At 41.3% G+C, this 26,241-nt stretch overlaps 1 protein-coding gene across 3 annotated transcripts in view; it reads right to left on the bottom strand.

The window, feature by feature from the left end:
• Positions 1–25,898, bottom strand: part of LOC149932473 (kin of IRRE-like protein 1) — a 70,914-nt gene extending 45,016 nt beyond the window's left edge. For all 3 annotated transcript variants that reach the window (XM_090156139.1, XM_090156140.1, XM_090156141.1), the window contains exon 1: positions 25,842–25,898. The gene's annotated coding sequence lies outside the window, so the exon portion shown is untranslated. The remainder of the gene's footprint in view (positions 1–25,841) is intronic.
• Between the last annotated feature and the right edge of the window lie 343 nt (positions 25,899–26,241).

Genomic DNA, 26,241 nt, shown 5'->3' with positions numbered 1-26,241 from the left:
ATCTAAACTCTTTGCTTAGTAAGCCGCCGATTTCGACTTCATTCGCGTAGAGGAACAACGGCCCCATTTGCCTCGTTTCTTCGCGTTTTAGCGCGAGCTCTAATTACTGGAACCTCGAATGTTCGAACGTTTATGTATCCAGGCTGCTTCCGTCCCTGCAAAATGAGCCTTTTTCACGGCCCGGCCTCGCGCGCTACCGATGGTCTCGTCTATACGGACGACTATAATCATTGTTTTGCTCGCCTCTTTTCCTTTTTGAGAGGGATCCTTTGTTGGGCCAAAAAAAGAGCAACGTGGAGACCCCCCTTCTCCGTTCTTTTCTATAGCTACTATTACATCCAATTTGCCTCTGGTCTTTGTTCCTGAAAGATTATCTCGATATCTAAGAGCGCCTTCTCTCCTATACCGCTCCGTTTTTTATCATTCTGGCCTTTTTCGTTTGCTTTCGCTGGCGGCCGAGTACCCGGAGTAGTTATCCCCGGTGTTATTCTTTCGTCGCGTAAATGTATATGAAAGATCGACGGACCTCGGAGCCGCTATAGTCGCGAATCTTGTATATTATACGTTCGAGCTCCGAATCGGGTTGGGGAAAGGAGAGGGGAGAAATACTATCTAGCCCGCGGCCGTTCGGGAACGGAACAAAAGCTTTTACGCTCCCCGGTGTCTCTGTGACATCAAAGGCACTACCACTAATCCCTAGTCTCGGAGATGATTACGAATTTTCTCCCCTCCCACGGGCCGTCATCGTATCCGCCATTTCGTTCGCGAATATGGTTTATTTATAGTCAGGTAGACGAAATATTTGCCTGTTTTATATCAATGTTTATTCGTTTTGGATTCCATACCGGTTTCGTTGGAATTTAACTGTCAAAATATTTACCCGTTTGTAAATCCACCAAACGGATACGTTCCCGGTTTTATTTGTGGATTCTTTGAAAGCTTTGTCATACTCGCCTCTACGAAGATATATATTTTATATACGCGTTTTACCAAATTTTGGTAATGGAGGTTGGTTTATAAATTGAAAAATATAGATTTTACAAAACTTTATCCTCGGCGCCTATATCGCTTCTCTTAGACCTACCAAAGAAGAGGAATAGCGAAAGAACAGCGATGATATAGTGCAACGGCATCAAAGAGTATTTTTTTCCCTGACGAAGGAATATTGGGCTACCGGCGTACATCTGAGACTTTTGCGATTTCAAATTTGGTCGGGATTTCTTCCGAATTGACTTTTTTCCTTTTCCTTCTGCCCCCTCTCCCCCCCCGCTCTCCTCTCACTCTCTTTGGCCTCACTTCCTCCCTCCTGCTCCTGAGCTGCCTCCGGATCAAAGAACGTGTATAATTTCCCCGACGTAAGGGTAATGAGGCGAAACGCTGATTCCAGTCATAACCACTAGCTGCTCCAAACGGAATTTGACGAAACCCTCTCGCTACCAGCATGCTTGCTGTTGTAAAAAACATTGCCACGGCGAAGGTAGTTGAAGGGAAAAACTGTGGGGAACATATTTAGCTTACTGAGAATCTAAGTGCCTATCTTCCAGTCCCGCCAGCGTAGGTAGTTGAAGGGAAAACTGCGGAGAACATATTTAGCTTACTGAGAATCTAAGTGCCTATCTTCCAGTCCCGCAAGCGTAGGTAGTTGAAGGGAAAACTGCGGAGAACATATTTAGCTTACTGAGAATCTAAGTGCCTATCTTCCAGTCCCGCAAGCGTAGGTAGTTGAAGGGAAAACTGCGGAGAACATATTTAGCTTACTGAGAATCTAAGTGCCTATCTTCCAGTCCCGCAAGCGTAGGTAGTTGAAGGGAAAACTGCGGAGAACATATTTAGCTTACTGAGAATCTAAGTGCCTATCTTCCAGTCCCGCAAGCGTAGGTAGTTGAAGGGAAAACTGCGGAGAACATATTTAGCTTACTGAGAATCTAAGTGCCTATCTTCCAGTCCCGCAAGCGTAGGTAGTTGAAGGGAAAACTGCGGAGAACATATTTAGCTTACTGAGAATCTAAGTGCCTATCTTCCAGTCCCGCAAGCGTAGGTAGTTGAAGGGAAAACTGCGGAGAACATATTTAGCTTACTGAGAATCTAATTGCCTATCTTCCAGTCCCGCAAGCGTAGGTAGTTGAAGGGAAAACTGCGGAGAACATATTTAGCTTACTGAGAATCTAAGTGCCTATCTTCCAGTCCCGCCAGCGTAGGTAGTTGAAGGGAAAACTGCGGAGAACATATTTAGCTTACTGAGAATCTAAGTGCCTATCTTCCAGTCCCGCAAGCGTAGGTAGTTGAAGGAAAAACTGCGGAGAACATATTTAGCTTACTGAGAATCTAAGTGCCTATCTTCCAGTCCCGCCAGCGTAGGTAGTTGAAGGGAAAACTGCGGAGAACATATTTAGCTTACTGAGAATCTAAGTGCCTATCTTCCAGTCCCGCAAGCGTAGGTAGTTGAAGGGAAAACTGCGGAGAACATATTTAGCTTACTGAGAATCTAAGTGCCTATCTTCCAGTCCCGCAAGCGTAGGTAGTTGAAGGAAAAACTGCGGAGAACATATTTAGCTTACTGAGAATCTAAGTGCCTATCTTCCAGTCCCGCCAGCGTAGGTAGTTGAAGGGAAAACTGCGGAGAACATATTTAGCTTACTGAGAATCTAAGTGCCTATCTTCCAGTCCCGCAAGCGTAGGTAGTTGAAGGGAAAACTGCGGAGAACATATTTAGCTTACTGAGAATCTAAGTGCCTATCTTCCAGTCCCGCAAGCGTAGGTAGTTGAAGGGAAAACTGCGGAGAACATATTTAGCTTACTGAGAATCTAAGTGCCTATCTTCCAGTCCCGCAAGCGTAGGTAGTTGAAGGGAAAACTGCGGAGAACATATTTAGCTTACTGAGAATCTAATTGCCTATCTTCCAGTCCCGCAAGCGTAGGTAGTTGAAGGGAAAACTGCGGAGAACATATTTAGCTTACTGAGAATCTAAGTGCCTATCTTCCAGTCCCGCCAGCGTAGGTAGTTGAAGGGAAAACTGCGGAGAACATATTTAGCTTACTGAGAATCTAAGTGCCTATCTTCCAGTCCCGCAAGCGTAGGTAGTTGAAGGGAAAACTGCGGAGAACATATTTAGCTTACTGAGAATCTAAGTGCCTATCTTCCAGTCCCGCAAGCGTAGGTAGTTGAAGGGAAAACTGCGGAGAACATATTTAGCTTACTGAGAATCTAAGTGCCTATCTTCCAGTCCCGCAAGCGTAGGTAGTTGAAGGGAAAACTGCGGAGAACATATTTAGCTTACTGAGAATCTAATTGCCTATCTTCCAGTCCCGCAAGCGTAGGTAGTTGAAGGGAAAACTGCGGAGAACATATTTAGCTTACTGAGAATCTAAGTGCCTATCTTCCAGTCCCGCAAGCGTAGGTAGTTGAAGGGAAAACTGCGGAAAACATATTTAGCTTACTGAGAATCTAAGTGCCTATCTTCCAGTCCCGCAAGCGTAGGTAGTTGAAGGAAAAACTGCGGAGAACATATTTAGCTTACTGAGAATCTAAGTGCCTATCTTCCAGTCCCGCCAGCGTAGGTAGTTGAAGGGAAAACTGCGGAGAACATATTTAGCTTACTGAGAATCTAAGTGCCTATCTTCCAGTCCCGCAAGCGTAGGTAGTTGAAGGGAAAACTGCGGAGAACATATTTAGCTTACTGAGAATCTAAGTGCCTATCTTCCAGTCCCGCAAGCGTAGGTAGTTGAAGGGAAAACTGCGGAGAACATATTTAGCTTACTGAGAATCTAAGTGCCTATCTTCCAGTCCCGCAAGCGTAGGTAGTTGAAGGGAAAACTGCGGAGAACATATTTAGCTTACTGAGAATCTAATTGCCTATCTTCCAGTCCCGCAAGCGTAGGTAGTTGAAGGGAAAACTGCGGAGAACATATTTAGCTTACTGAGAATCTAAGTGCCTATCTTCCAGTCCCGCAAGCGTAGGTAGTTGAAGGGAAAACTGCGGAGAACATATTTAGCTTACTGAGAATCTAAGTGCCTATCTTCCAGTCCCGCAAGCGTAGGTAGTTGAAGGAAAAACTGCGGAGAACATATTTAGCTTACTGAGAATCTAAGTGCCTATCTTCCAGTCCCGCCAGCGTAGGTAGTTGAAGGGAAAACTGCGGAGAACATATTTAGCTTACTGAGAATCTAAGTGCCTATCTTCCAGTCCCGCAAGCGTAGGTAGTTGAAGGGAAAACTGCGGAGAACATATTTAGCTTACTGAGAATCTAAGTGCCTATCTTCCAGTCCCGCCAGCGTAGGTAGTTGAAGGGAAAACTGCGGAGAACATATTTAGCTTACTGAGAATCTAAGTGCCTATCTTCCAGTCCCGCAAGCGTAGGTAGTTGAAGGGAAAACTGCGGAGAACATATTTAGCTTACTGAGAATCTAAGTGCCTATCTTCCAGTCCCGCAAGCGTAGGTAGTTGAAGGGAAAACTGCGGAGAACATATTTAGCTTACTGAGAATCTAAGTGCCTATCTTCCAGTCCCGCAAGCGTAGGTAGTTGAAGGGAAAACTGTGGGGAACATATTTAGCTTACTGAGAATCTAAGTGCCTATCTTCCAGTCCCGCCAGCGTAGGTAGTTGAAGGGAAAACTGCGGAGAACATATTTAGCTTACTGAGAATCTAAGTGCCTATCTTCCAGTCCCGCGAGCGTAGGTAGTTGAAGGGAAAACTGCGGAGAACATATTTAGCTTACTGAGAATCTAAGTGCCTATCTTCCAGTCCCGCAAGCGTAGGTAGTTGAAGGGAAAACTGCGGAGAACATATTTAGCTTACTGAGAATCTAATTGCCTATCTTCCAGTCCCGCAAGCGTAGGTAGTTGAAGGGAAAACTGCGGAGAACATATTTAGCTTACTGAGAATCTAAGTGCCTATCTTCCAGTCCCGCAAGCGTAGGTAGTTGAAGGGAAAACTGCGGAGAACATATTTAGCTTACTGAGAATCTAAGTGCCTATCTTCCAGTCCCGCAAGCGTAGGTAGTTGAAGGAAAAACTGCGGAGAACATATTTAGCTTACTGAGAATCTAAGTGCCTATCTTCCAGTCCCGCAAGCGTAGGTAGTTGAAGGGAAAACTGCGGAGAACATATTTAGCTTACTGAGAATCTAAGTGCCTATCTTCCAGTCCCGCCAGCGTAGGTAGTTGAAGGGAAAACTGCGGAGAACATATTTAGCTTACTGAGAATCTAAGTGCCTATCTTCCAGTCCCGCAAGCGTAGGTAGTTGAAGGGAAAACTGCGGAGAACATATTTAGCTTACTGAGAATCTAAGTGCCTATCTTCCAGTCCCGCAAGCGTAGGTAGTTGAAGGGAAAACTGCAGAGAACATATTTAGCTTACTGAGAATCTAAGTGCCCATCTTCCAGTCCCGCAAGCGTAGGCAGTTGAAGGGAAAACGACGGGGAACATATTTAGCTTACTGAGAACCTAAGTGCCCATCTTCCAGTCCCGCAAGCGTAGGCAGTTGAAGGGAAAACTGCGGAGAACATATTTAGCTTACTGAGAATCTAAGTGCCCATCTTCCAGTCCCGCAAGCGTAGGCAGTTGAAGGGAAAACGACGGGGAACATATTTAGCTTACTGAGAACCTAAGTGCCCATCTTCCAGTCCCGCAAGCGTAGGTAGTTGAAGGGAAAACTGCGGAGAACATATTTAGCTTACTGAGAATCTAAGTGCCTATCTTCCAGTCCCGCAAGCGTAGGTAGTTGAAGGGAAAACTGCGGAGAACATATTTAGCTTACTGAGAATCTAAGTGCCCATCTTCCAGTCCCGCAAGCGTAGGTAGTTGAAGGGAAAACTGCGGAGAACATATTTAGCTTACTGAGAATCTAAGTGCCCATCTTCCAGTCCCGCAAGCGTAGGCAGTTGAAGGGAAAACGACGGGGAACATATTTAGCTTACTGAGAACCTAAGTGCCCATCTTCCAGTCCCGCAAGCGTAGGCAGTTGAAGGGAAAAACGATGGGGGACATATTTAGCTTACTGAGACTATAAGTGCCTAGCTTCCAGTCCTGCAAGTGTAGGTAGTTGAAGGGAAAACTGCGGAGAACATATTTAGCTTACTGAGAATCTAAGTGCCCATCTTCCAGTCCCGCAAGCGTAGGCAGTTGAAGGAAAAACGACGGGGAACATATTTAGCTTACTGAGAACCTAAGTGCCCATCTTCCAGTCCCGCAATGGTAAGTAGTTGAAGGGAGAAACTGTGGGGAACATATTTAGCTTACTTAGAACCTAAGTGCCTATCTTCCAGTCCCGCAAGCGTAGGTAGTTAAAGGGAAAAACTGTGCGGAACATATTTAGCTTACTGAGAAACTTAGTTCTCATCTTCCAGTCCGGCAAGGGTGATCTACTATCTAAATTCTTATCTTTTCTACAACGGAAACTATTCAATTTCCAAATTGTGTAGTGCCACCTATAATTTGTCGTAATAACGTTTTCTTTTATTTTTCGAAAAAAAGTTTATATTTATATAAATATAAGTTTAACTATTAATTAAGTTCGTAATAACTCTAAGTTTTAAATTAACCATAGCTAGTAAAATAAAGATTATTGGTCATTGCTTACTGTTTTAATTTTAATTACGATTTTCAGTCTAGCACCTGTAAGATACAAACAATGAAGTCTAAGAAGCGATACGCAATTCAAATTCGCGAGTCAAATTAAAATTTAATACGCTACGATGGAATCGGAAGCGAAACCATGAGTCCCCGGACCCCAGGAACTCTGGTGAAGCGATTCGTTTACCTTGTACATTGGAAACAATTGTCCAAAGTTTTGAAGCTTTCAGGCAAACGGTATGGGCGCCTAAAGCGGAAATATATATTACATACAAGCGAAATGAGAGTATTTTCTCTAGACCGCTTGTGAAACGGTGGCATTGTAAACTGACTTAAGACGCGTCGAAAACTCAAATATTTTTATTGATACAATTTTGATATTTCACGAATAATGGATGGGCAATGAAAGTTTATCTTTCAACCCTTTGAATTCCATTATTCCTGGTTGATAAATAATTATAAGGGGGTTTACCTTCAATAGCCCGAAGGGACTTTAAACTATAGCTTCTATGATTCCGCTTGTAAAATCTTAAGATTTCGCTTCGGTTATCATCATCAACAGACCAGTGAAATTCCGCTTTGAAACATTTTTTTCTTGTTCACAATGAATTAGCGCTATTCAGCAGACCATTTTCAAGTATTTTGAAATTATTTTTTTATGAAAATTTTGCGTTTGGAATACGGATCTTGGCTCCGGGCGATACACCTTTCGGGGCCAGCTGGAATAACACTCCAGAAAAATTTAATTTCACTTTTTTCTTTCTTTCAGCACGGAAAAAAGGGAGATTTACGGGATTTATTTTTCGAGGAAGTTTTTTGAAAGTGAGAAGCGAATCATAGGAAATTCATTTGCCATTTTCCAACCGTTGAAATTTATTAATACGGTATAAGAAGCGTAAACACGCTTCAAAAAAAGCCACCTTACTACCCGCTTTTAGATTTAAAGAGCATTTTTTTATGGAAAAGTAGAACTGTAATTTAAAGCAGTTAATTTATCTCGTTTCTTTTTAAATACTTCTCTGTCGAACTCTTTCGCATATTTTAGGAATAAATAAAATTAGCCTTAAAGTTCGTTTCCCCATACACTTTAGATTTAATCTTGACCTTTTTAGTTTTTTCGTTAGATTTTAATTCAAATTTGTGAACGGAAACTCGCGCTATTTTCGAGATCTAGTAAATAAAGCGTTTATGTTGATATATTTATATATAAATATATATATATAAAATTCAGGGAGCTTAGTAAATACGTATTAGACGTCTAGCTCACCCCAGTCAACCTCTCCTTCGGCCCCATCCGGATGGATTTTACATTTAAATTTTATCAAACGTCTCCCTCCGGATTTTCGAATTAGATGATTCGTTTTTAAAAGCAACCAATCGAACTGTGTGTTTCCGGAGTTCGGAGGCTAAAACTCTCACTTAAAATACGTTTGAATATAGACGAAATCTCTCGATGCGTAAAAATATACGCCGCGTCTGGAGGAATTTATAGTCAAATAAAATATTTAAGCATATTTTTCGGTACATATTCCGTTAGAATAAACATCGAACGAAGTCCCGATAGATTTCCCGCAGTTTGTATAAGTTGGGGCTTGGCGCGGGTCGAGGTCGAGGAAAGTTTTGTTTGCCCATAGGCTGCGGATGGGTCTCGCGTACCGACAGTTGGTTGTAGCCCGGAAAGGGCCTGACCTCGCGAGACTTCAATATCCCCGACTTCCGTTCGCTTTCGCGTTGCCGTTGACGCTTACACGCCAAACAGCTTTAACTCGTCCGCGGTACTCGCCGATATTCTCGAGATCCTAGCAAAGAATGCGGCTGGCTTTTATGGGCAACTTTTCTTTTCCGCCGCGGCTCACGTTCGACTCCTCTCCGCGATTTTTCCCGGTATAACGAGCCTAGTTAATTCCGTCTGGCCCTTTTATCTACGAGGAAATGCCGAGGTTTGCCAAACTCGTTTTAATCTTGGGTTCAGATTTTTCATTTTAGTCGATATAAATAACCGAGGCAGACGGGCGCAATCTGGATTTTGCAGTCAGCGATAAACTTTGATTTTCAACTTAATTGCTTTGTTAAGATTTCAGCTGGTTCGGACGGAAAAACCTTCCTCGTATCGCTAACGGTTAATCTGAATTAGAAATACGAATCGGTAATTTACCCTGGTAATTTACGCGGTAAATTACCCTGGTAACAGTAATTTACAATTTTCTCAGGTAAATTACGAAAATGGTAATTACCCTGGTAATTACCAGGGTAATATAGGCGTAAACCGCGTAACGCACTAACTCGAAGAGCTAGGCACCGCTGCGCCACCTAGATTCATTTTGGTTGCGAATTTCCAAGCAGTCGAAGGTCGTGTTAGAATAATATGATACGTTTAATAGGAAGAATACTTATGTCTAGCCCGGTTTATACCGGTTCAATTAACTATCGATGAATCTGACGAGGATGAAAACGATAGTGAGTATCCTGAGGAATATGATTATACTGATAATGCATCTCAAAATGAAGATAATTGAACATTTTTGGGCATTCATAACCTATTGTGGTAAATTATAAAATGTATAATACCCAACAAAAGCGTTTCTTCTATGTATTCCTTGTTTTAATCGTAAAAAAACCATTTTTTTTAAATTACCGCGTAATTTACTGATTTCCTAAATTACGGTATTTTAAGAACTCTAATCTGAATACGAACTTTCCCATTTAATTATCGCTCGCATTATAAAGTACGCGTTTGTTCGATTGAAACTGTCTTCTTTATTTGACGTAAATTTAAAAAAACGACGCTCCTGATCGCGTCAAGATCAAGCGATAACGTAATTAAACGCAAACCTCTTTTCAACTAGTAGCTATTTCAAAACGCATACTTCGACTTTTCCCAACCGAACAATGAATCAATTTAAGTATTTTCCGCTGATTATATCGCTTAATTTCCTCGCGTGGCTCGAAAGGTTGCGACGGGGTCCTTTCGTCGTTAATGCCGAAAGGCGAGTCGCGTAGGGAGGCAGAACCGGGTGTGTGGGTGTGTGTATATATAGAAGAGGAATATAGAAAAATGTGAACGCCTGGGCGCGTTTCTCCATCCGGAGCACGTATCGTCGCTTGATTATTTCGAAGGAAGAAAACTCGTCCGAAACTTCTAATGAAATATTTATTTCTTTCGGCTGGATGCGCGTTTTAGAAGGAAGGATGACTCGCCCGTATGGCCTGCCCGCCTTTCATGGTAATTCCGCCATCATCTTTCTCCCGCGCTACCCTTCCTGTCGCATCCCCATCCCCCCCATCCCATCCCCATCGTCCATCCTCTCCTACGTTTGTGGCTTTCTCTCGTTAGCTCCCGGATTTTGGCATCTTTCGGTCTTCGGGGAATCGCTACCGCCGAGGAATCGTTAAACCTCGAGGCCCTTTGCCACCGAAAAATGATACGATTAGGCCGTGGCTTTTGATAAATCGAGTTTAAATTTCCTTCATTGTATCTGGACGAAATTTCTGATGGCCATTTATTTTTCCGCCTCCGAGAAATAATTATGATAAGTCTCTCCACGGGCGGTGCCAGAGTCTCGTTTACACCACTGGTTGTCACTATAGGCTGTAATATTGCAATTCAATTCCCGTTTAAAAAGCAATACCAATTTATTTAAAAATTTAAGCGTAGCTTTCTTAACACTGAAGCAAATAGTTGGGTTTTTTTTAAATAATATTTTGTTGTTTGATTTTTCAATAAATATATTCTAAAAACCAATTTATTAATTTAAAATGAACATATTACTCATATATTCGGATTTATTACCAGTTGTCATGGCATTTAACATAAGATTCTGACCAATAGGAATGTTGCACCGGCAAACCATTGTAATAAAATCAATTAGTCACGAAAAATAACGCAAAATTTATGCTTTAGTAATCGTCCTTAAGATAAAGGAACCGTAGAAATGAGATGTGTTTCGAAAATTCTTTTGTGATATTTTACTTTTCTCCCTCTCATATATGTACCGTAAACTAAAATAGAAATGAAAAAATTATATTGTTCAGATCCGATCTGGAATATGTATTCTCGGATCAAAATTTAATACCGTTGGATAAAAAATTTTATATGATTAATTTTGGATCCAAATTTCATTACGTTTTCGTAAGAGACCACAAATCACGTTACCAAAATAAATAAAAAATTTCGTAAGCCGATTTAATTTCCTAGATTTTAATTATTTTGAGGCTTAGCACTTTTAAGTGTTGGTTAAACCAGACGGTTCAAACCCTAAAAGGTACGACTTTTCCAACCTCAAACCGGAATCAAATTCGTCAAATTTGATTGTTAGTGGCAGTGCCAGGATATGCATATCAATAAAACTATTCCACTATCCAAATCGAAAAAGCTGAAACATCAAGCGATTTGAATAAAATTGGGAACCTAACCAAAACGGACGTACGCGGTTAAAATTAGTTCTCTAAGACTCTAGATTTGACTTTGTAAAATTTTACATTAAATATCTAAGTATTTTAAAAATGTGAATGTACTCGACGTAAGTGGTTTAATATGCTTATCTAAAAATGGGAGCTTCCACGCAGTGCACCCAGCCCGAAACAAGCCACTGCGAAAGCGAGGCGGTTCGATTAGCGTATAAGATTAAGCTTCCGTAATTTTATACCTCTGGCTCTACGTCGCTCGTTCGCGACTAATAAGTTTTGTTAGACGACAACTTTGTTAAATCGGAGTCTCGTTTGACCCGTCCGTTCTCCGTCAACTCTCTCGTATAGGCTGGAACGATATAGCTTAGAGCTATATCGTTCCAGCAAAGCGGGCTTAAGTATTTAACTCGGCTCTCGGGCATTATTAATTGGCCGCGTCGAAAGGCCGTACTTCACGTACGACGCGGCGCTCGCCGCTCCGCAGTCTTCCAAATTAGACGCGTATTCTCGACGTTGTCAGCTTTCGTCATTTCTGGACTTAAGTACGCCCATCAGCTGATAGCGTCGAATTTCGATTGTCCGCCGTACTCCGACGTGGCGAATATATTCATCCGCGGAGCCATTCATCCGCCGAGTGCCAGAAAGCGTCTAGGCCCATGATTTTAAGCAGTCCCTTTTATCGGACTAGCCTCGTCTATAAACTACACGCTAGATATTCAATATATATAGATAGAGGGCTGTTGACACTTTAGCGGTTCTGAATATTTATTAGCTCGAAATCAGCATCTCTAACGGCTTGTTTTAAAGCGTTGCAATTTTAGTGGGGACACGTCGTCCACACTTAAGCGGAGCCTTTATGGCCGGTCGCGGATTTTAGAGAATCAAGTCGGTGACCGCCGCCAATCGCGCGCTCGGGGCATTTCGCTTTATTTAACGACAAATTTTCCTAGCTTCCAATCTTATTGGGTTATTTATTGTTTTTCCTGGGCGATCCTCCCGGGGTTCAAACTTTTAGACGTTTAAAGAGCTCGAGGGGAAGTTTGGCTTGATCCGGCCGCTCCGTCGCTCGGAATATAGCCCGCCGCTCGAGTACACCATTCAAGGTGGACGGGAGAAGAAAGTCCGTTCGCTCAGGACTGACGCCGCTATAGAAAGAGAAAATACTAGCTCCAATTCTCGGGAGTAATCAATAGCTTAAAGGGTGGCTCTCTGGAAAATCAAATTAGAAGAGTACGTAGATAATCTAATCTAGCCTTCATTCCGTTGACTGTAATGAGCGGCCTTAGAAGAGGCCTTAGAAGAGGCCTCGGAAGGTATTCTACGCCGATTGAGAGCGAAAGAGGAGGGGGGGTAGAACAACCGACGGTTGCCTACTTTACAACTCCTTGCCGTGTCTGAGTTGACTTGTAAACTATTAAGCCATTACGTCCCTTTGTTGAAGTTATACCGAGACAGGTGCTCCCAAACCTGGGTAAATAAAATACTAGCTCGAAAATAATAGGCCCTTATAACGAGACTTAACTAGATTAAAACGGCGACTAAATTATTTAGGGAAATTAGGTTAATTTCGGGTACGTTTTTACATTCCTTTTAATTAGTAGTTTATTACGCTTTGTACAAGAAAACATATTTTTCGAAGATGTTAACCATTGAGTTGGGAATATTAATCTAGAGATCCAATCAAATCTGCTCCTCGCGAAACAAGTTTTTGAAAATTACGAATGTGCCGTCTCCTCTAAAATGACGATAAAACGTTATCATATGACCCGTGGCGCCATCCATTATTTTTGAAAAAATAATATTTTTTCCGGAAAACGCGTCTTATTTGAACGAACCATTGAGAGATAGACGGCGCCACGGGTAGAATGATAAAGTTTCCTCGTCATTTGGGAGCAGACGGCAGTACTCTTATTTTTAAAAACTTGTTTCGCGAAATACTGAAATCCGACGTTTTGATTGGACCTCTAGATTAATATTCCCAACTCAATGGTGTTAACTTACTTTTCGTTTACTTTCGTCGCGGAAGGGGGAAGTTAGTAAATTTATTCTATCAACCGAGGTTTTCGACAGGATAAATATATAATTGGGCGCGTAAAATATTTACGTTCTACCGTCATAGAAGTCTGGCTATATAACGACGGTGGAAATCGAAAAGTTGACAAAAGTTAGTGATAGGTTGCCCCGAAGAAAACTAAAAGGATAAAAAATAAACGCGAGTGGGTCAGGCTAGAAAAAGGGAATGAAAAGAAGGTAGAAACAGGGCTCTAAAAAGTGAAGAATCGGGAAGCCACCTATATAGTGTTTATCTTTCGCCTTCAGCGACACCTGTCTTAAGTTTTAAGGAGTTGCGGTAGGGCCCTTAAAGTTATATAGCTATGGCGTGACTAGTAGTAATCTATATTTTCCCGATGGAAACTATACGTTCTTGTACCTTTGATATAAGAAATTGAAAGTGTCGAGGAGGGCGAAGTGAAAATAGGCCCACGCGTTGGTGTACATATTGACAGCGCAGCGCCATCTGGTTCAGATTAGCTTACCCATCTCTCTCTCTCTTCCCGCGGAGAAAAATGCCTTTTTACAATGTATATTATTTGGGGAGTAAATTCCCATTTCCGTCCACTCTTAGTTTACTCCCTTGTGGCCGCTTTTCAATAATTTAGTTATTTTAAAACTTATTAAACTTTGTATAGAGGGAGTCAATTTATTCGCTGTAGCTAGCGTATCTCAAGATTTTTTTTCTTAACTCGCATCTCCTCAGGGGCGTGCCGAAGAGAGTACGTTGGGGGGGGGGGAAGGGGGTAAGTGAAATTTGCCAAGTAAAAAACAAAGTTTGTCAAGTCGTCTAGGTTTGGATTGTTACGGTAGATTTCAATTTAAATGTTTTATTAAAATTATAATCAGTGGCGCCATCCGCTGTTAGCTATGAAAATGAATTAATAGTACTAATGTACTTTGAAAGTTATAGATGGCGCCACCCGTATAATGATAGAGTTGACGGCTGAGTGCGCCGACTCGAAATTTCAGAATTTGTTTCGCGAAACCACGACTACCGAACAACGCGCCTATGTTATTCTAGCGGTACTATTCTCAATTCAATGGCGAAAACCGCTCGTGGTCTAGTTATAGTGAGTGAATCATTTGCATACTCTCTGTATACATAAAGCGAGATACACGATGAAGAAAAAAGAGATGAAACGATACTCGAGGGGCTGATCAGTCCGCGTAATCGGTGTACAGAGCCGTACCTTTGACTGTACTAATGGGATTACGCGCTAATCTAAGCGTAATCCGGCGTAATCGATGTACAGACTTTCTAAGAGTGGTTTGCCTCTCGACGATGCCACAGCAATTTAAAAATCCCATCAAACCCGCTTACTATTTTCTCATCGTGTATCCCGCGGTAGTAAAAAATAGATACATTTCATCCTGACGAATACTAGTTGTTGTTTAACTGAACTGCTTTGAATAACTGGAATTATTCATACCCAAATATAACATAAACAATTCAAAACTTATTACTGAAATATTAACGTAAGTACAACCGACACTATATCACACGTTATCTTTACCCAACGCAAATTCAGGAATAATGGCTTGTAAAATTTTCACTTTCCTAAAGAATATCACTATAATATTCACGACTTACCTAATTTACCCTAAGTAAAAAAAAACTGTAACAGCTCCTATAGAAATTAAAACTAGGTATTTTTATAAATTTTAAACAGATTGCCAAATTTAAGGTAGAAAATTAACACTGAAATAATAACGAACAACCGATATTCTCTATCACGCGTCTATCTGCCTTTGAATTTTATAAGGTGCTGTAGGAAAAATGACTATTTAAAAAGCTTTTACCACAAGGCTGAACTAAAGTTCCGACACACTAGCTGACTAGCATAGAAATCAGGTCTTGTAAGTTATACATAATGAGTAGCAACTACATAGAAATCTCAAACATAGTTAATGACTTTAGGGAAGTAAATTGCTGGGAAATTCTACAATCGTTTACAATCGATTTAGTAGTTTTTTAATTTAATTAACTAACATGTTTCATAATTTTCATTTTGCCAAGTCCACCTCGATTAACTCTACAAAGCTTTGGGGCATCTCCTCATCAGAGGGAAATGACAACAAGACCATCTCTTACTGTCATGGGGACAAATACCTGACAGCCGATAGCTTGGCCCAATCCCTTGATTCATTGCTGAACTATTAGTTAACTGGATTCTAGGGTATGAAGTTTTAATACATCAACGTAACTTGAGCGAATTGTGAAATTATTTTCATAGATTATGATACTACCTTCAGCTGTGAACTGTGGAAGATAGCAAATTATAACCCGGTAAGCTAAAACCCAAGGCACCACATTAGGTCCCAGTCGTTTAGTTGCAATTAGATCTTTTTTCTATAATTAAGAATAAAATGTGTATTTAACAATTTTGTGTGTTATCTCTCTCATGCTTATAATAATATTAATTACTGTAATTTATGTTCGTCAGTTTCTCGAATAGTGTTTAGATAACGCGAACCATGAACGGCCAGAAATTTTCTAATTAAAATTTTCGGAAGCCAAATATTATTTTTTAATTAACCATCGATTTCCAAAAGAGCCTAATTACGTTTTGAGCTTTCTTCTTCTTTCGAATACGGGGCCGTGTTATTCTAACCGAGACTCTCGTATAATTTTCGTCTGGAGTGACGGGAAATAGCGAATATACCTCGTGTATAACACCGCGCGGACGACCTGGGAAGTAGATCCTCGAAAAAAAACACAAAATTTCTTCGCTAATTATTTCAAAAAAGAGCCTTTAACGGATCGAGATAAAAAACTGACTATTATTTTATTCATCTACAACTTTCTTTCCAATAAGGGCTTTAAAAAAAAAGGGAGACTGCTTGCCGATCGTGTAAGGCTTACGAGAACATTTCCAGTAGAGGGCAGTTAGGACTCGCGGATAAGGGCAGAAAAGCTCTTGGTCAATTTAATTAAAACGATGGATCAATAGACTCATTTCAAGATGAGCCTTGGTTTTTTACGCAGCCCCTTCTATCTAACGATCGACATAATTAAATAAGAGAAAATGTTTTTCCAGCCCGCGTGGAGAGGAAAACCCGTCTTTCCAGCAACGTTGTTATCTCAACTTTTTCGGACCTCTCATTAAGTTTTCCGTGGATGGTTTTTATTCCCTTCTATTTGGGACAGTTTACTCGAGCGAAAATAGGTCTAGGCGAGCGTCCATTCCCTCTTCTAGCCAATATACCAGCCCTGAGAGTGACGTCGCAACGTTACTAGCTCCGGTGACGTCACGGTGAAGGTTGTAAAAAAATGGCGACCGCGTGGGGTTTTGATGGTGCCGAGGGCCCTCCTTATTATACATCATTCCCCTTCCTAATCGATTCTCCCCCCCCTTTTTATTTGCTTCTCGACCTCCGCCCATTCGTTTCTTTCGTGGTGGAGTCATTACGCGTTATTATTTTTCGCGCGCCTTCCCTAGTACAGGCCTTCTAGCTGATTTATTTCCTATATTGTCTCTGCTTACATTCGTATTCTTTTTTTCCTCGTTGGTCCACCATATCCGTGCCGAATGTGCGGAGGGATAGTGGGAAAATGTTTTTATCAATTTGTTTTGTTATTTTAGCTTTATAGAACCTTTTGGAAATTACCCTCGTTGTTCGCGGCAGCTTATCTCTCGGCGCTTTGCATTAAGGAATGGATTTTAACATCAGCTTCAAAAGGCGCGAAATATCCCCGCCCTCGACGACTCCGTAATTACGCGTACCTCGCGAAGGAATCTGAAATACAACGTTTAAATTAGAGCGAGGCTTCGTTTTGTTCCAGGTTTACGCTGGCGCGTCTCTTTTCGATTCGCACGCGACTTCATTTCATATCGGTATAGACGCCAACCCGTTTCGCGCAACTGCTTACCCGTTCTTAATTTCTATTCTCGCTAGTCCGTTTAAAGCGAAGGTGCCAAAGTTAGGGATTTGCAAGGGCGGCGAATTACTTATTCAGTCACGCCTTCCCTTTCCCTTCGCCCGATCTATGAATAATGTTCCGTAATATCGGGCCTTTAGGTAATATCTTATTTGACATGATTATGCAAATTCAGACGTTTCCGTTGCGAATCTTAACCCGTTCGAACTATAAATAGTCCACGTTGTATATTCCCTCGAGGATTTCTCGTTTAATTCTCTTCCTTATAATTTCTTCGAATGTATTCAGATATCGCTTATCGTTTAGCTCATAAACGAAGCCGCCGCCGCTAGTGATAAGAGCTCAGCGTTTGAATTTCGAGTAAGCTCGAGAAACTTATCGCGTTTCCGAGTTTAAGATAGTTCCAAAGCTCCGACTCCGCCTTCGCCTACTTCGACGAAACGCTTCTCTCGCTTCGAAGGGCCCCAGTCCCCCGCGTAGATCTACTCCCCGAACGCCTCAACAAAACATCCAACCTCCGAATAAGCTCCTCAAATCTGCAAAACTGCAACACTCAGTCCACTTCAACATTAACCACCACTTCCCCGGTATGCCTTCGCCAATGACGCGCTCGCTGAGGCTGAAGCTCCAGCGAGACGTTAGCTTTATATCCAAGTCCAGTAATAAAGTATAGCCACTCACGTTTATCAAGGTTAAATGAAATTTAACGCTCCGGAAGCTGTCGCTGATACCTCGAAATAAAAGGTCAACAGATGGCACATTGCAACAACAGGAAAGATAAAAAAAATCGTTCGCAATGGGAGATTTATATTCACGAAGTGTTCTCTCGTAAGTAGCAATGACGTAACTGGACCATGCTGTATGGAAAAGGGCCCTTGGAAGAAAGTTTCAAACAGCTAAGATGGCTGTCTATCTTTTTGAAACAGAAGCCAATTGATGTAACCTAGCCAGCTGAAGTACACCAAGTATCCATCTATTCTCTCGTAAGAATGACGTAGCTCGACCATGCTCAAGAAACTGTAGGGAAAGTTTCAAACAGCTTAGATGGCTGTCTATCTTTTTGAAACAGAAGCCAATAATTGTAACCTAGCCAGCTGAAGTACACCAAGTATCCATCTATTCTCTCGTAAGAGTGACGTAGCTTTACCATGCTTAAGAAACTGTAGGGAAAGTTTCAAACAGCTAAGATGGCTGTCTATCTTTTTGAAACAGAAGCCAATAATTGTAACCTAGCCAGCTGAAGTACACCAAGTATCCATCTATTCTCTCGTAAGAATGACTTAACTCGACCATGCTTAAGAAACTGTAGGGAAAGTTTCAAACAGCTTAGATGACTGGTATACTTCAACGGTTTCTATGGGACGGATGACTTATTTGAGGATGGCTAAAACGAGAGAGTGACAGATGGCTGTGGAAAAGCGATGTCAAGAAATAATACTACCACTTCTTAAACAAGCCATCGCTAAAGTACTTTTACGGTAAAGACCGAAGGAGACAATTGTACGTTTCGGCAAGCTCTGGTGCTTTCCAACCGCGGGTCATCTTCACGCTATTGGAGAATATGATCCGTGGTCTCCTCCTTTGGTGGAGACACCTTTGAGGATGTGGAACAACCTCTTTGGCTACGCGGTCGATCACGTTGGGAACTTTCCTTCAAAAACAGACAAATCTAGTATCGATATTCGGGTGTTGCTGGGTTTTTTCTCACCGATGAGCTCACGCTCAACTGGGCTCTCACAAACAACGTCAAATACATTTTACTACGGTGTAGTCAATTTCGATTAGTACCGTTATTGCGTATAAAAATATCAACTTTATATTTGGTGATCGAGACCATTTAAAATATTTAAATAATTTGGAAAGTGTATATTTTCATACTTGATACTGATAAATTTTACCTCCTTTTTGATACAAAATGGAAAATATCTTTTGAAATGTCGAAGAAAAAGTGGCCAATGTCGCTTCGTTCTAACAAAGTTTTCTTAGTTCTATTTAGTACCCTATCTTTATTATTGTAATTAATTTATCCTTGTTTTAACGTATATTTTACGAAGTTAGAAAGTTGTTCAAATTAGATAATCGATTATTTTAGGTCAAATGAGCTATGTAGCAACTGTTAAGGAAAAAAAAGTAACTTGTTTGGTAATTCACTTTGTAGGAGTCTCTAATGGGCAGTTCGGGTCGGTGTAAAGCGCCGACTTTGTTCCTTAACCCAATTCCAGCTAGTTTGAATGGGAAAAGGATTTAAAGAGGCGAGTCTCCCGAGGCATCCCGGACAATGTAGTAGGTTTCTCCGCCGCGTTATACGAGAGGCTTTCGATTATCTCGCCTTATATTATATCGAGAAACCGTGTTCGGCGTCTAGTGTACACGTGTCTATCCATTCGTCGCCTTTTGTCCTCGCTGCCTCGGCGATACATTCGAAACGAATTAAGGAGCTCGGTTTCGGCCAACGGATTCATTCCGGCGCGATTTAAAACCTCGGCCCAAATTCGACAATGACGACGAATATTCAAAGGATTTTTGGTGAATGAGCGACAATTTAGCTAGTCCTCCGCGTTATGGCGCTAGAACCCGGGTGTAGAGCGGGAAAAGGACCCTTGTTTCCATACGTTTATCCCGCGATGTTTATCGCCTTATCCGCCCTCCGAGCTAACCCGGCAATTCGTACCGGCCGTACGAAATAGTCGTCGCGATATGAATAGCGAAAAATACGTTGTCGTAGCCTGACTTTTCTCGAGATACGCCTTGACTAAATAACGGTTTTGCTTCGGCGAGCTGTAATAGAGCGTACACTCGCGTCAGGACGACTATTGCTGGTTCAACTAAATTTCCCATTTCACGCCCGGTTTCTCGAGAGTCGTAGTGGCCAAATGAAGGAGAGCACCATCGTCTTTCCCGGCACGCTGACCCCGGAGTTTGTCCTAATCCGGGCTTAATTAGGGACTCGGGAGAAAGCGGATGGCTCCCGGCGCGCCATTCCGCAACCATTCTAAAGCTTTAATAACGCCTATTATTATATCGGCGGCATTCCAGGCGCAAAGTTAAATATTATCGGTGACAAACGGCGGAGGCGCTGGTACGAGGAGAGAAGGGCGGAATCTTCGGCTCTTGTCGCGATCCCTGGAACGCGGATCGTCGCGAGCTATTTATTAAGCGTAAAGAGAGCGGAGACTTATAAATGTTTAACTTTTGAAGGGTTTGACGTGTCCACACCCCGCTAGGCTACGTATCTCCGCGCCGCGTATTACGAGAATGAGTGGAGATTCTTGGCGGCCATTTCTGGCGTGTTTAATTCGCTCGGTTCGTCGGAGAAACGGTTGTTTACCTTTCTTATCCCCCGCAGAGATAAACAGTGATTAAACGAGGAGCCCAACTCGAATAAAGTTAAAAAGCATTTGGTTTAATCGTGTACCGCCCGCCACGTTGTTTGCCGTTGGTTATAGAGCGTGTTGAACGAACAAAGGTACCGTCTCTCTCTCTGCAAAATTTGTAGATTGCTCGCAGCGCGAAACCGAGACGATCCGGCCGGACGCCACGGTGTCGAGTCGTAAGCCTTTGTTATGGCCCCGTAAAATGCTAGAAAACGGAAATTAAAGCAACCCCGGTCGTGCTTAAATCAAAGTGGCTTTAATTTAATTTATCCCGACTAATAAAAGATTTCGGGTGGGCGGCTAGAGACGGACCAGTAGCCGACCCGCGTTCGGTTGTTGGTCTGTAAGTGCGGTTTGGAGGGCGTCTACTTTGAATTAATACGGTGCCCCGCGCTAAAACTGCCTTTCAATTTAACATTTCCCAGGAAAATCCCAAGGCCCTCAGTTCCTCTTTGTTAGTCGAATTAAAAGAACCCTTTTCGAGGTGAAAATCGACACCAAAGAAAGTAAAATGAACCCACCCCTTCCGCACCCTTTTCCCTTTTCGCGTTGGTTAGAGAATTTTCTGTTTGGGAGCTTTAATTTCATTTGACTCTAAAGTAGTGAAGTGGTAAAAAAAACTCCAACCATCCATATCGAGGCACTCGATTTATCGCTGATTTCAGCGAGAAAAATGTCTCGGATGGGAAATATATCTCTATCTATACATATATATATGTAGTCGAAATCGAAACACGAGCACATACCACTTTAAGTCTGTAAGTCGGGAGATAACTATATTACCGCGGATACGCGAAGGATGAAGAGGACACTCTTAAGGGATCGGGACTGCTAACCCGCGGAAAGATTATAGACGCTGTATGATAAGCGTACGTGTTTTACTGGCAGTTTTTTTTTCAGGGACACGCGGAAGCCCTTTTCTTTTTCCGTTAGGTTTGCTGACTGCGCTAGATAATTCACCGCCGCTGCTACCCTTTGCAAAATATGCGCGGTTTTATGTCTGAACAATCTTCGATCGAAATTTTCAATTGCATCAACGTTGCACCGCTCATATAGTCTACGAAGCAAACGCTTATACCACAGACAATCAATGCGGTACTTATATAAATATTTACCCTTACTGTTATCGATTTAGTTTGAATTTCCTAGCATTTAACATTTTAATCGACATAGTTCATTACACCCGCAACAGTGTACATTGTGTATTATAAATCACCCATTACGTATAGTATTTATTTGATTATTTGGTTAATATTTAGCGTACATTTTAAGTGGTGCTCAATGGTTAAGTTAAATCGTTTTCATTGCCCGTTGCTTTGCTTTCAAATTTAATTGCGGTTTCTTTGAAGTTTCTTAAGTAGGTAAATTCATATACCGGTACTAATCACTTACATAATTTTTTAACTTCTTAACTTGGAAAATATATTTCTTAAGCTAATTTACTTATTCACCACTTTTCCACGTGTATAAAACTTGAACTGAATCAAACAGCAAGAGTTTTGTTTTTCAAGATGTATTTAATCACTATTAGATGTCGGGGATGGTTAACTTTTATTCAATAGATAAAGCTCTCAAAATTATTCGTAAAACGTTTTGATCAAGTAATTTATATTTCTGTATTATCCGATTAATGTTTTGATAAATCTGTAAAATTAATCGGAAAAACGACGTTTTTTCGATAAAAAGCCCAAATTTTACGAATAATACATGTTTTTTAATCATTTTCCGAAATATTAACCGGTAAATTTCTTTGTTTACATTTTTCAATAGATAATAAAACTCGATAGATATGATAAATTTTCCAAAGGTATTTATACCGTATTTATACGTGTAAAGGCGTTCGACGAAAATAAATTTTTCATTTGAGGAGAAGTGCCAAAATAAGAAATAACGGCAAAGAGACTTATCTACATAGGTAGATGCGCGTGTCAACGGCGGCCGAGCCAGAACCTATAAGCCGAAACGTCGATAAAAGGAGAGTACGTCGGAGAAAATTGAAAATTTAATATTCTTGGGATATTGTTCGCGACGTGCCGGGGACCCCAAAGCCGATCGAAATGAACAGTCAACTATCAGCTCGAAATCGAATAAACCGCTACGAGTCAATTGTTGCCGCCAGAAGGCGGGTAACAAAAAGAAAACGCACGAGAGAGAGAGAGATTAAAAAAATGGAAAACGAGTCGGCACTTTGTCTTGCCGCTAAAGTTGTTCGCTAAAAACGGAGGATGAAGATAACGTCCGTAATCGAATAGTAGCGGAAATCAAGAGTTTCCTGGTCGCATTTGAGTCCGGATTTCTATTCTTTATTCTACCCCCTCTGGCTGGCTGCTGTCTCTCCTCCGCGAGTCCTTTCCCCCGTTGCGCAATGCGGGGTTCGTCTGAGGAACCGCATTCCGAGTGCGCCCGTGGGATTCGCTTTTTGCCGTTGCCGCCTCACACTCGCCCGCCCGCGCTTCTAATGGGCGCAGACTACCAGGGAATTGCAAACCGCTTCAACGCGTTTCTTAGGAAAACGGACGAAACCAAAGAAAAGACGCGTCGTCACACATACGGATCGGCTCTATACTTGATAGGCTACCTGCAAAGCGTCTGCCCTTCCGTCTATAAGCCGCGAAAGCCTCGGCGCCAAAGCTTACTGAGAAAAAGTAACGAACGCTCCGAGACGAAACGGGCGCTTTTCGTTTTTCACGCGAAACTAGGTCCGGCCGACTCCAAAATCGTCGGCTGCTCGAACGGCGCTGGCGACCTCTTTCGGAGCGTCACGTAGAAACGGAAAACAGCCACCCTCCCCCCGCTCCGTTCGTCTTCGTCCTAGACCCGGAAGGACACCTTTTTCTCTCATATTCCAGATGGAAAGCGTCGAGACATCGTCCGTTGTCCCGCTTATATAGTGGCCATATCTATATATAAAATAGAGAATGGAAGACACGTCTTCGACCTCGGATTTGTTATTGCCATTCGCAGTCGCGACGAAATAGAACGTCCGTGAAGCTGATTTGCGCGCGAAGGGTGTCGCGAAGACGGACCTACGTACGTACGTATAGCTCAAAAAGACAAATGTTCTCTTACGAATGTAAACTAGTAGTATTGGCCTGTAAATAGAACATACGATTCGTAGGAAAACCGTTCAAAGCAGTCAAATATACCGAATTTACGCTACTTGGATAAACTTCATATGGTCTCGCGATTGATAGGAAAAGAGGGGGGAAAACATCTCTCAACAAATCTCGGTCAAACTAACCATATCGATCAAAACAAATGCGTATATAGAAAAATCCTTATTTTCATACCCCATTGAGGATTGAATTATACCGTCGAAAGAAAAGTATTTCGTACCTCCTTATTGTCCCTCTAGAGAAACCTCCTTTTCTTTTCCCCGGGATGAGGATAAAGATACTACACGGGGGGCATAAGAAAAGACGGTATTTGCCCCCTCCTATTTGCGGGACTGATAAAGTAGCGGAAGAGTGAAGTGGAAATTGAAAATTCTTTTCTTCGAACTTAACAGCCCAAAAGGTCTTAAAAACACTCTCTAAACCGCTTCTTCTTCTTTCAGCTGCATTTTTTTTGTCCTAGCCAGGGTGTGACGCGAAATATCCCGTCCCACGACTAAAGGTTTTGTCAAAAATCGCCAGTTTAGAATGAAATACAGCGCCGACTGCTTTTAGTTGACTCGCTCGTCTCGCTTCCGTAATTGAATTTCGGGGGGTGCTATATACGTTTGTGTTTTACGTCGGCTGACGAAAAAAAATATAAACAACAATGTCCGAAGAAGCATAAATAAATGTAAAGTAAGACATCGCTGGAATGCATTATTCAGAGTCCGTTCGGTCCCTTCTTTTACATTTTTCAACCTTTCGCTTTTGTCTCGGCGAGGGACCCTGAGCGCCCCGCCACGTCTCTATAGCGTCCGCGAGAATTTCGCGTCTTAAACTTTGTAGGAAGTGGACTGTATTGATAAAATTATATCGGAGTAACGGAATTGAATGCGAAATAGGGTCGCTTGAATTATGGAGCGTATGTTAGAAGGAGAGAGGGAAAAGATCGAATCGTGCGTTATAGTCCCTCAAGCCCGTTTTATATTCCTCAGTCGAATGACCCCAGGATTTTTGACCGTTAAGCGTTCCCTACTATAAAAGGCCGAAGCATCCTCTACGCTTTTCTTTTGGCAGGCCAAATACTACCACCAACCCGGATTTTTCCCCTCAGATTTCTTTCGAACCTGAACTGTTCTCTGCCGTCAATCTCCGTTTTTGACTCCGACGTTATGCCTTTCACTCCATTTTCCATATACTGACGGCCCGCGATAGCGACTACTTTATATATGCTGGTATTCCAGCCGCCAAACTCTCCACCGTACCTATCACCAAAAGCTATGGTTATTCGAGTTATTTATTGCGCATGTTTATATACTAGATGTTTATATACTAGAAAGAACTAAAATTAGACACAAAAATAAATTGTTGGGTCTAAATGTGAATAACTCTGATTATTTTTTTTTATTTATAAATTTCGTATTCGAACCACATTTAAACTAAATTTGGTAAAACTTACAAAATACCTAATCTCTGTAAGAAAATAATATTTTTTTTTGGATTTTGCAATGGGTATTACGCTGACTTCCCAAAAACTATAGTTATTCGAGTTATTTATTGCACATGTTTATTTACTAGAAAGAAATAAAATTAGACTGAAAACTAATTTTTTTTGGTCTAAATGTGAATTTCGCGTTTAAACTAAATTTTATAAAACTTACAAAATACCCACTCTCTGTAAGAAACGAATACATTTTTGGATTTCAACTACTATTATATTGCAATAGATATTATTTGTGAGTTACAGCTACTATAATTCAATTATTACTACCATTACTAAACTAACAAAATACCTACTCTTTGTACGAAAGGAATCCATTTTGGGATTTCAACTAATATTATATTACAATAAATATTATAGGTTGTAACTACCATTACTATTTAGTAAAAATGTGTATTTATTTTAAAGTGATTTTATAAAATTTTTAAATATGTAAATATGAAATATTGAAATAGGAATTTGGGCAAATAAACGATTTATTAATTTTCCCTGTGTAGATATGCGAGCAATAGTTTTAGGAAATATCGATAGTTAAAAGGAAATATTTTGAAATTATATCTCATTACTTTGTAGACCGACTCGAAATGCTAGTTTTAAAATTAGGAAAGGTGAGTTACATAAATACACGGCATCGCTTTTAAAGTAAATAGCTAATTTTCAACCTCGAGTGAGAAAATCTACAGGTATATACGTTGGAAAGCGCTTAAGGAAAGCCGTACATTTTCAACAACGCTTTATATCGCATGCCGCGAACCATTACCGGACGACTTTGACCTTTTTACCTACATTTTCGAAGCTCATATTTGTACTAAGAAAGTTATTGAATTTCGGTAAAAGGGAAAATATAGACAATCGAGGGTGAAATATCCTTATCGTACACAATCAATACGTTTTGGAGGTGTCAAAAACGCGATAAATTTGTATATGCACGCGTAGAATAAGGAAAAACAACATACCGAATATCTTTTTCCTCCGTTATCTTCGGGGAGCAAAAGTCTTCACGTGCGAATCGATGCCGGAAGCGCCTTCTGTTTCGCAGCTTTCTTCATTTTAAACATTAATATCCGTCTTTCTCCCCAGCGAAAGTTTTGGGATTATACCAGCTGCGATTACAAACGTTCTCACACTCTCTACGGGTATTTTATTTCTTCGTCGTTTACCTCTAATATTATTAATAGGATGCCTCGAAAGCAAAACTATACTTGGCGATCACGAACGTTTTAAATATTTCTTTTAAAATCGAACGTTTATTAGTCGCGAGTTTCCGAAAATATCGCGTGATTTTTTAGTTAGATCATCGTCGGCGCGAGTCGAGTCCACGTCGGTCGAATCTCAATAATATCGAATCGTCGAAAA

Source organism: Leiobunum rupestre, chromosome 8 (genome assembly GCF_980474605.1).
Source record: "Leiobunum rupestre chromosome 8, qqLeiRupe1.1.hap1, whole genome shotgun sequence".
Lineage (NCBI taxonomy): Eukaryota > Metazoa > Arthropoda > Arachnida > Opiliones > Sclerosomatidae > Leiobunum > Leiobunum rupestre.
Note: the sequence above shows the minus strand (reverse complement) of the source record. Positions and strands in the feature narration are given on the sequence as shown.